General features: G+C 49.5%; 1 protein-coding gene across 2 annotated transcripts in view; it reads right to left on the minus strand.

Annotated features, from left to right (window-relative positions):
• LOC122934889 (putative methyltransferase DDB_G0268948) overlaps positions 1-1,473 on the minus strand; it is an 82,798-nt gene extending 81,325 nt beyond the window's left edge. Inside the window, exon 1 of one of the 2 annotated variants that reach the window (XM_044290543.1) lies at positions 1,310-1,473. The gene's annotated coding sequence lies outside the window, so the exon portion shown is untranslated. The remainder of the gene's footprint in view (positions 1-1,309) is intronic. The other variant, XM_044290544.1, reaches the window with a different exon arrangement.
• Between the last annotated feature and the right edge of the window lie 8,772 nt (positions 1,474-10,245).

The following is a 10,245-nucleotide window of genomic DNA, read 5'->3' on the forward strand; positions in this document are numbered from 1 at the left end:
CTTCATGCGCCACCTCATGACACAGAGCCCCCCCGATGCACCACCTCATGACACAGAGCCCCCCCCTTCATGCGCCACCTCATGACACAGAGCCCCCCCCTTCATGCGCCACCTCATGACACAGAGCCCCCCCGATGCACCACCTCATGACACAGAGCCCTTAGACAGGTTGTCTAGAAATGCAGCAAACCCGTCACGGGCTCAGGCGGACGATGAATGTTGCGCACGGCCGGACACGTTTTTAACGTTATACTAAGACTACTCTGCAAAGCCTCTCAGATCCGGAAATCCGTATGCAAACGGACAGCATTTGTTTCCGGATCCGTCTGACAAATGCATTGAAACATCGGATCCGTCTCTCCGGTGTCATGTAGAAAAACGGATTCAGTATTTTATTTTTCACATTTTTAAAGGTCTGTGCATGCGCAGATTGGGAACCTAGATCTGGTTTTCCGGAACACTTGGTACCGGATCCGGCATTAATACATTTCAATGGAAATTAATCCCGGATCCGGCATTTAAGAGTGACTGAACGGATGCATACGGAACGGATTGCTCTCTATTCAAAATGCATTAGGATAAAACGGAAGCGCATTTTTTCCCCCCAGGTATTGAGCCCCTAGCACAGAACTAAATACCGGAAAACTTCAACGCTAGTGTGAAAGTACCCGGATCTGCTCCTTCTCTCCTGCCGCACATCGGCGCCAGGGCTACACTGGGACTTTTTGGGCGGCATGGTTTGATTTTTACCAGCGGGAGTCCACAATACTGCGCACAACTCATGTGGGGGGGGTCACCTATCACTGGCCAGCGCTTTATGCCGGTCTTGCGAGGCTCGTCATAAATTAGGGGCATCCTCGGCAGTCTGTGCACCTAGACTGAAAGTTACTCCGGCCCCCGCGTAGACTTCCATCATCACTTTTTTTTTTTTTACATCAACACCAGCCGTAAGGCACCACGAAACATGACCCCCAATGTATTCTGGTGGACTGCAGCTGCAACTCGAGGGTTAAAAATCAATCAGTAGCGGCACAAAGAGTCACAGTAAGGGCTCGTTCACGCGAACGCGCGCTGCCTCTTGCCGTATTGCGGACCGCTTCCGTAGTATTCCGTATCTCCGGATTTGCGGACCCATTGAAGTGAAGGGGTCCACATTTGTGATGCGGAATGCACACGGAACGGCGCCTGTGTATTGCGGACACGACAGCACGCGTTTGTGTGAATGAGCCCTAACTCCCTACATTCACATGGAGCTGACGGAAAGGCTTCTTCAGTCATCTCCCGGGTGAGAACGCCCCCTACAGCTCACCTGACGTACAGTTACTGCGTTCAGCCCGCTGCTCTCCTGCGCAGGTGCGACCGGCCGGCTCGTCTGTGGTTAATGTGAACGCGTCAGTGGTTCTTATACAGGCGACGGTTGTGTCTGAACTCCATGCACCGTAAGGAACTTGTGATGTCACCCGGTCACATGACATGTGGAAGTTGGGTAATAATATCTACATCCTATGCGCTGTGTGAGCAGCCCTCAGTCACGGGGCTCAGGGTGAGGAGCACTTGGGATGTCACATGACCCTGTGACATCACCAGGTCCCTGTGGTGCATGGAGATCAGACGGTTCCACTCCTGAAAACGTCCAAATCACGGAAGCAGATGAGAGGTTTAGGCAGAATGAGATAGGACGCAGGTTTCCTGTCACAACAGCACCGTGAGCAGCCGGAAAGTGTCAGGTGCTCTGTGGAGCGGCAGTGGGACTGCTATCCCCCGCCCTGCGCCTGCAGTTGGTATGATCCGGCTGTGGAGGAAATGACAGGGTGCGAGGCCTGTCCTGAGGTGACCTGTCTGGGAGGTGGTTACTTGGCCTGTAGTATTTCATGTTTCTAAACTTTCTTTTTTTCATGTTGTCATTTAGATAAAGTGATTTTTCGGATATGCTAATGAACCTTCACGGTGCCCAGAGGGGGGTTATTCCTGCCCGCTAGAGCCCAGTAACGCCTCCTCATAAATACGTTTCCTCCCACAGCCGATCCGGACGGCGCCGTCCCCTCCGCTACGTCATATTTATTCAACACAGGAACCTTGCTTCATCCTTTCTTGCACATGAAATTTCGCGCAGCCGCAGTATCGCCGACGGCCTGCGCCTGTCCGATCCTACGGCAACAGCGCTCTGATTACGTCACTGGGCGCGGCGCATGCCCAGTGACACCATCGAGGGTGCTGCCCTCAGGAGCCGTAGGATCGGACAGGCGCAGGCCGTCGGCGATACTGCGGCTGCGCGAAATTTCATGTGCAAGAAAGGATGAAGCAAGGTTCCTGTGTTGAAAGAATGATATGACGTAGCGGAGGGGACGGCGCCGTCCGGCTCGGCTGTGGGAGGAAACGTATTTATGAGGAGGCGTTACTGGGCTCTAGCGGGCAGGAATAACCCCCCTCTAGGCACCGTGAAGGTTCATTAGCATATCCGAAAAATCACTTTATCTAAATGACAACATGAATAAAAGAAAGAAGCCCCTGCTGGAAAGAAGGCAGTTTATTGTGCATTGCTATGGTAACGGCCTAATCTTCTCAAACCTGGTGACCGATTCCCTTTAACTTTTTTCTCATCATCGCTTTCCTACGGCAAAAGGGCTTGTTCTTTGTTGGACTAGTTCTAGTTTTTAACGGCACCATTTTGGGGTCCACAGAACTTACTGATTCATTTTTATTTACATTCTGAGGGGGGGGGAACCCTGCACGATATTACCCTACTCCCTGGGTCAGTATGATACCGTATACATATATGGGGTCATTTATCAGCCAATCAGATTCCACTTTTCATTTTTGAAGAAAATCTTTTTGCATTGCTGCCTCCCAAGACCCGTAACTTTTTTATTTTTCTTCCTACCGACCTGTAGTTTTCATTGCTATCATTCTGGGGTACATGACAAGATTTGATGTTTTTATATATATATATATATATATATTTTTTTTTTATCTGCTTTTTGGTGGCTTTCAAATAAATTACATGATGATTGTGTACTGTGGGTCGTCAGACGCGATGATGCCAAATTTGTGGACATTTTCTTTTTCTTTGAAAAACAATGGGGCAGATTTATTGAGACGGCGGTTTTAGATGCCGGTCTTAATAAATCCCTAAGCCGGTGGTTGATCCTCCGAAGTTATGAAGTGGCGCAGGACTCTCCAAAACTTCAGCGCATCCAGTGCCCGTTTTAAATGTAAGGCCTCTTTCAAACAACTGTATGGCTTTTTCAGTATTTTGCGGTCTGTTTTTCCCGGATCCGTTGTTCCGTTTTTTTGTTTCTGTTTTTCCGTATGGCCTATACAGTAACTATGCATCAGGGTTTTTATTGGCTGTTAACCACTTTTTACTTTGCTTTGTGAACGCTAACTATGAGGCAAACATCTAATAAGGGACGCGGACATGGTCGTGGTGGTGTTAGTGGACCCTCTGGTGCTGGGAGAGGACGTGGCCGTTCTGCCACATCCACACGTCCTACTGAACCTACTACCTCAGGTCCCAGTAGATGCCAGAATTTACAGCGATATTTGGTGGGGCCCAATGCCGTTCTAAGGATGGTAAGGCCTGAGCAGGTACAGGCATTAGTCAATTGGGTGGCCGCCAGTGGATCCAGCACGTTCACATTATCTCCCACCCAGTCTTCTGCAGAAAGCGCACAGATGGCGCCTGGAAACCAAGCCCATCAGTCTGTCACATCACCCCCATGCATACCAGGGAAACTGTCTCAGCCTCAAGTTATGCAGCAGTCTCTTATGCTGTTTGAAGACTCCGCTGGCAGGGTTTCCCAAGGGCATCCACCTAGCCCTTCCCCAGCGGTGAAAGACATAGAATGCACTGACGCACAACCACTTATGTTTCCTGATGATGAGGACATGGGAATACCACCTCAGCACGTCTCTGATGATGACGAAACACAGGTGCCAACTGCTGAACCTTAGCACAACCTGCATGACCAGGCATCTACAAACCGGATTCCAAATAAGTTGGGACACTAAACGAATTGTGAATAAAAACTGAATGCAATGATGTGGAGATGGCAAATGTCAATATTTTACTTGTAATAGAACGTAGATAACAGATCAAATGTTTAATCCGAGTAAATGTATCATTTTAAAGGAAAAATACGTTGATTCAAATTTTCACGGTGTCAACAAATCCCAAAAAAGTTGGAACAAGTAGCAATAAGAGGCTGGAAAAAGTAAATTTGAGCATAACGAAGAGCTGGAAGACCAATTAACACTAATTAGGTCAATTGGCAACATGATTGGGTATAAAAAGAGCTTCTCAGAGCGGCAGTGTCTCTCAGAAGCCAAGATGGGGAGAGGATCACCAATTCCCACAATGTTGCACAGAAAGATAGTGGAGCAATATCAGAAAGGTGTTACCCAGCGAAAAATTGCAAAGACTTTGCATCTATCATCATCAACTGTGCATAACATCATCCGAAGATTCAGAGAATCTGGAACAATCTCTGTGCGTAAGGGTCAAGGCCGTAAAACCATACTGGATGCCCGTGATCTCCGGGCCCTTAAAGGGAACCTGTCACCAGGATTTTGTGCATAGAGCTGGGGACATGGGCTGCTAGATGGCCACTAGCACATCTGCAGTACCCAGGTCCCATAGCTCTCTGCGCTTTTATTGTGTTAAAAAACAGTTTTGAGTGATATGCAAATTACCGGATATGAGTCCTGTAGCCGGAGATGAATCAAGCGGAAAGGAGCCCAGCACCGCCCCGCGTCCTCCGAATCTCCTCCTTGCTGGCTGACGTCACAGAGCTGGGGCACCGAAATCTCGCGATGAGCGAGCTAGCGCATGCGCAGTGTCGGCATCATGTTCATTCCCTGTGCTGGCATCAGCACAGGGAACGAACTACGCATGCGCTAGCTCGCGCATCGCGAGTTTTCGGCGCCCCAGCTCAGTGACGTCAGCCAGCAAGGAGGAGATTCGGAGGACGCGGGGCGGTGCTGGGCTCCTTTCCGCTTGATTCATCTCCGGCTACAGGACTCATATCAGGTAATTTGCATATCACTCAAAACGGTTTTTTAACACAATAAAAGCGCAGAGAGCTATGGGACCTGGGTACTGCAGATGTGCTAGTGGCCATCTAGCAGCCCATGTCCCCAGCTCTATGCACAAAATCCTGGTGACAGGTTTCCTTTAAACGACACTGCACCACAAACAGGAATGCTACTGTAAAGGAAATCACAGAATGGGCTCAGGAATACTTCCAGAAACCATTGTCAGTGAACACAATCCACCGTGCCATCCGCCGTTGCCAGCTGAAACTCTACAGTGCAAAGAAGAAGCCATTTCTTAGCAAGATCCACAAGCTCGGGCGTTTTCAATGGGCCAGGGATCATTTAAAATGGAGTATTGGCAAAATGGAAGACTGTTCTGTGGTCAGACGAGTCACGATTCAAAGTTCTTTTTGGAAATCTGGGACGCCATGTCATCCGGACCAAAGAGGACAAGGACACCCCAAGTTGTTATCAACGCTCAGTTCAGAAGCCTGCATCTCTGATGGTATGGGGTTGCATGAGTGCGTGTGGCATGGGCAGCTTGCATGTCTGGAAAGGCACCATCAATGCAGAAAAATATATTCAGGTTCTAGAACAACATCTGCTCCCATCCAGACGTCATCTCTTTCAGGGAAGACCCTGCATTTTTCAACAAGATAATGCCAGACCACATTCTGCATCAATCATAACATCATGGCTGCGTAGGAGAAGGGTCCGGGTACTGAAATGGCCAGTCTGCAGTCCAGATCTTTCACCTATAGAGAACATTTGGCGCATCATAAAGAGGAAGGTGCAACAAAGAAGGCCCAAGACGATGGAACAGTTAGAGGCCTGTATTAGACAAGAATGGGAGAGCATTCCTATTTCTAAACTTGAGAAACTGGTCTCCTCGGTCCCCAGACGTCTGAGTGTTGTAAGAAGGGGGGGAGATGCCACACAGTGGGGAAAATGGCCTTGTCCCAACTTTTTGGGGATTTGTTGACACCATGAAATTCTGATTCAACATATTTTTTCCCTTAAAATGGTACATTTTCTCAGTTTAAACTTTTGTTCCGTGATTTATATTCTATTCTGAATAAAATATTAGAAGTTGGCACCTCCACATCATTGCATTCAGTTTTTATTCACGATTTGTATAGTGTCCCAACTTTTTTGGAATCTGATTTGTACATGCGAGACACGGGCTGCAGTGGAGTAAGCACCTTCAAAACCAAGAAAGGGCTCAGGCCCCTCCTGCTCCCTCTTCTGCTGCTGCCGCCTCGGCCTCTTCTGCTGCTGCCGCCTCGGCCTCTTCTGCTGCTGCCGCCTCAGCCTCTTCCTCCTCCTCTGGAGGAACGTTGGCACCTGCAGCCCAGCAAACAGAGGATGTACCACCAACACCACCACCTCCGTCACCAAGCATCTCAACCATGTCACACGCCAGCGTTCAGCTGTCCATCTCACAAACATTTGAGAGAAAGCGTAAATTCCCACCTAGCCACCCTCGATCCCTGGCCCTGAATGCCAGCATTTCTAAACTACTGGCCTTTGAAATGCTGGCATTCAGGCTGGTGGAGACGGACAGTTTCAAACAGCTCATGTCGCTTGCTGTCCCACAGTATGTCGTTCCCAGCCGCCACTACTTCTCCAGGAGAGCCGTGCCTTCCCTGCACAACCAAGTATCTGATAAAATCAAGTGTGCACTGCGCAACGCCATACGTGGATCAGTAAGCACGGCCAGGGACGCTATATCTCCCTAACTGCACACTGGGTAAATGTAGTGGCAGCTGGGCCCCAGGCGGAGAGCTGTTTGGCGCACGTCCTTCCGCTGCCAAGGATCGCAGGGCAACATTCTTTGCCTCTTGTTGCCACCTCCACCTTCTCGGTTTCCTCCTCCTCTTCTTCCACCTGCTCATCCAGTCAGCCACACACCTTCACCACCAACTTCAGCACAGCCCGGGGTAAACGTCAGCAGGCCATTCTGAAACTCATATGTTTGGGGGACAGGCCCCACACCGCGCAGGAGTTGTAGCGGGGTATAGAACAACAGACCGACGAGTGGTTGCTGCCGGTGAGCCTCAAGCCCGGCCTGGTGGTGTGCGATAATGTGCGAAATCTCGTTGCAGCTCTGGGACTAGCCGGTTTGACGCACATCCCTTGCCTGGCGCATGTGCTGAATTTGGTGCTGCAGAAGTTCATTCACGACTACCCTGTAATGTCAGCGCTGCTGCATAAAGTGCGGGCCGTCTGTTCGCGCTTCCGGCGTTCACATCCTGCCGCTGCTCGCCTGTCTGCGCTACAGCGTAACTTCGGCCTTCCCGCTCACCGCCTCATATGCGACGTGCCCACCAGGTGGAACTCCACCTTGCACATGCTGGACAGACTGTGCGAGCAGCAGCAGGCCATAGTGGAGTTTCAGCTGCAGCACGCACGGGTCAGTCGCACTACAGAACAGCACCACTTCACCACCAATGACTGGGCCTCCATGCGAGACCTGTGTTCCCTGTTGCGCTGTTTCGAGTACTCCACCAACATGGCCAGTGGCGATGACGCCATTATCAGCGTTACAATACCACTTCTATGTCTCCTTGAGAAAACACTTAGGGCGATGATGGAAGATGATGTGGCCCAGGAGGAGGAGGTGGCTCAGAGGGAGGTTTTTTGCAACAGCAGAGGCCAGGTATAATTTTGGCCAGCCAGGGCCCACTACTGGAGGAGGAGGATGGGGATGAAGCATGTTCACAGCGGGGTAGCATCCAACGCAGCTCGGGCCCATCACTGTTGCGTGGCTGTGGGAATACGGAGGACGCAGACGATACGCCTCCCACAGAGGACAGCTTGTCCTTACCTCTGGGCAGCCTGTCACACATGAGCAATTACATGCTGCAGTGCCTGCGCAACGACAGCAGAGTTGCCCACATTTCAACGTGTGCTGACTACTGGGTTGCCACCCTGCTGGATCCACAGTACAAAGACAATGTGCCCACCTTACTTCCTGCACTGGAGCGTGATAGGAAGATGCGCAACTGCAGACGCACGCTAGTAGATGCGCTCCTGAGAGCATTCCCGCCAATGCTGCTGTGTCAGCGCCAGCACCTCAGAAATCAGGGTTAGCATGGCTGACATGTGGAAAAGCTTTGTCACCTCGCCGCAACCAATGGCCCCAACTGCTGATATTTTGGGGGCTACCTACCCAATAAATAATTTGAAAATAAACATTGTTGGCTACCTGTTCCTCCACCTACAACACCACATTCACCGCCTCCTCAACCTCCGACTCCATATCCACCTCCTTCTCTGAGTTGCAGGGTAATAATTTGTAATTTTTATTTATTTTATTTCATTTTAAGTTATTTCCCTATCCACATTTGTTTGCAGAGCAGTTGTCATGCTTTTAGCACATTTTACATCCCTCTAGCCTTTTCAAGGACAATTTTAGAGCCATTTTAATAAAAAAAAAAATGTGTGCCCTAAATTAAAAAAGATTCTTATTTTCAATTGTCGGGTGACATTTTACCATTTTTGGCGTATACAAACCCCTGCTGTGCCTGGGTGACAGGGGCCTAAATCTCTCAGAATCCTCTGTTCTATTGCTGGGTGACATGAACCCCCTTTTGCCGTGAATGAACCCCTGCTTTGCATTGCTGACAGGGAACTAAATTTAGTAAAAACATCTGTTACTGATCGGAAGATGCGCGACTACAAGCATTCCCACCTGACAGCGGGGGCACAATGGAAGCACAAGGTGAAGGCAGAGGAGGAGGAAGAGGTCGCCAACACCGCAGGGGCACCGCCAGCACCTGAGAAGGCAGGGTTAGCATGGCCCAAATGTGGAAAAGCTTTGTCAGCCTCGGAGGTGCTGACCTGCCCTGCAGCCAGTGTATAGTGTGAACGTGTGTTTAGCCGGCAGAGAGCATTATCACAGGCCGCAGCCAATGTGGACAAGCTTACGTTTATCCAAATGAACCAGGCATGGATCCCACAGGACTTGTCCGTACCTTGTGCAGAATAGACATTTATAGCAGCCTCAACCATCCATTCTTGTACTCAAGTGCTCTTATTCTTTGTTTTATTTTGTTTTATGTCCCAAAATTTTGGGGGATACCCCAATTTAAAAATAAAAAAATAACACAAATCAGTGTTGGCTACCTATTCCTCCTTCACCGCCGCATCAACCTACACCGCCACATCCACCGCCTCCTCAACCTCCTACTTCTAGATCCAGATTGTTTTACATTTTTCTGTATTTTATGTTATTTTAAGTAATTTCCCTATCCACTTTTGTTTGCAGAACAGTTGCCATGCTCTTAAGCACATTTTGATGCCTTTTGCAGCCCTCTAGCCCTTTCCAGGACTATTTTAGAGACATTTTAGTGCCCAAAAGTTCGGGTCCCCATTGACTTCAATGGGGTGCGGGTTCGGCGTCAAGTTCGGGTCCCGAACCCGAACTTTTTTTTTTCAAGTTCGGCCAAACCTGCCGAACCCGAACATCCAGGTGTCCGCTCAACTCTAGTTCCTAACTAGGCAAATTTAACAACTTTCCAATGAACTCACTTTATCTGCAGTGGCTGGTTTATCAGATTTGACTGAGGGTCACATGACCTGTGATGTCAGCTTCTCTCCCTGCTCTGATGATGTTTGGGCACAAGCCTGGAGATGTCACTGTGCTGGCCACGCCCCCCGCACTGTCGGCTGCTGCTTATTGCTCTCTCCTAGGATTCTTAACCCCTTCAGCTGCACAGACTTGGAAGCTGCAGCAGTGACATTTCTGGGCACAGGAGCTAAGACTAGAGAGAGCATTGCACAAGAAGGTAGGGGGAAGATCCTGTGTGTTTTAGCAGTGTCTTTATACAGCTGGGACTTGTAGTTCTACACTTACAAGTTGCTGCTGATTCTCCCAGCACTCAGCGCAGCTCTTGTATCCACTCCCTTAGCAGTGTCATTGTACAGCTGGGACTTGTAGTCCTACACATACAACATGCTGCAGAGTCTCCAAGCAGGCAGACATGTCACTCAGGGCAGCTCTTGTATTCACTCCTTTAGCAGGGGCATTATACAGCTGGGACTTGTAGTCCTACACATACAACATGCTGCAGAGTCTCCAAGCAGGCAGACATGTCACTCAGGGCAGCTCTTGTAGCCTCTCTCTTAGCAGTGTCATTATACAGCTGGGACTTGTAGTCCTACACATACAACATGCTGCTGATTCTCCCAGCAGGCAGACATGTCACT

The sequence above is a fragment of the Bufo gargarizans genome, chromosome 4 (assembly GCF_014858855.1).
Source record: "Bufo gargarizans isolate SCDJY-AF-19 chromosome 4, ASM1485885v1, whole genome shotgun sequence".
Taxonomy (NCBI): Eukaryota; Metazoa; Chordata; class Amphibia; order Anura; family Bufonidae; genus Bufo; species Bufo gargarizans.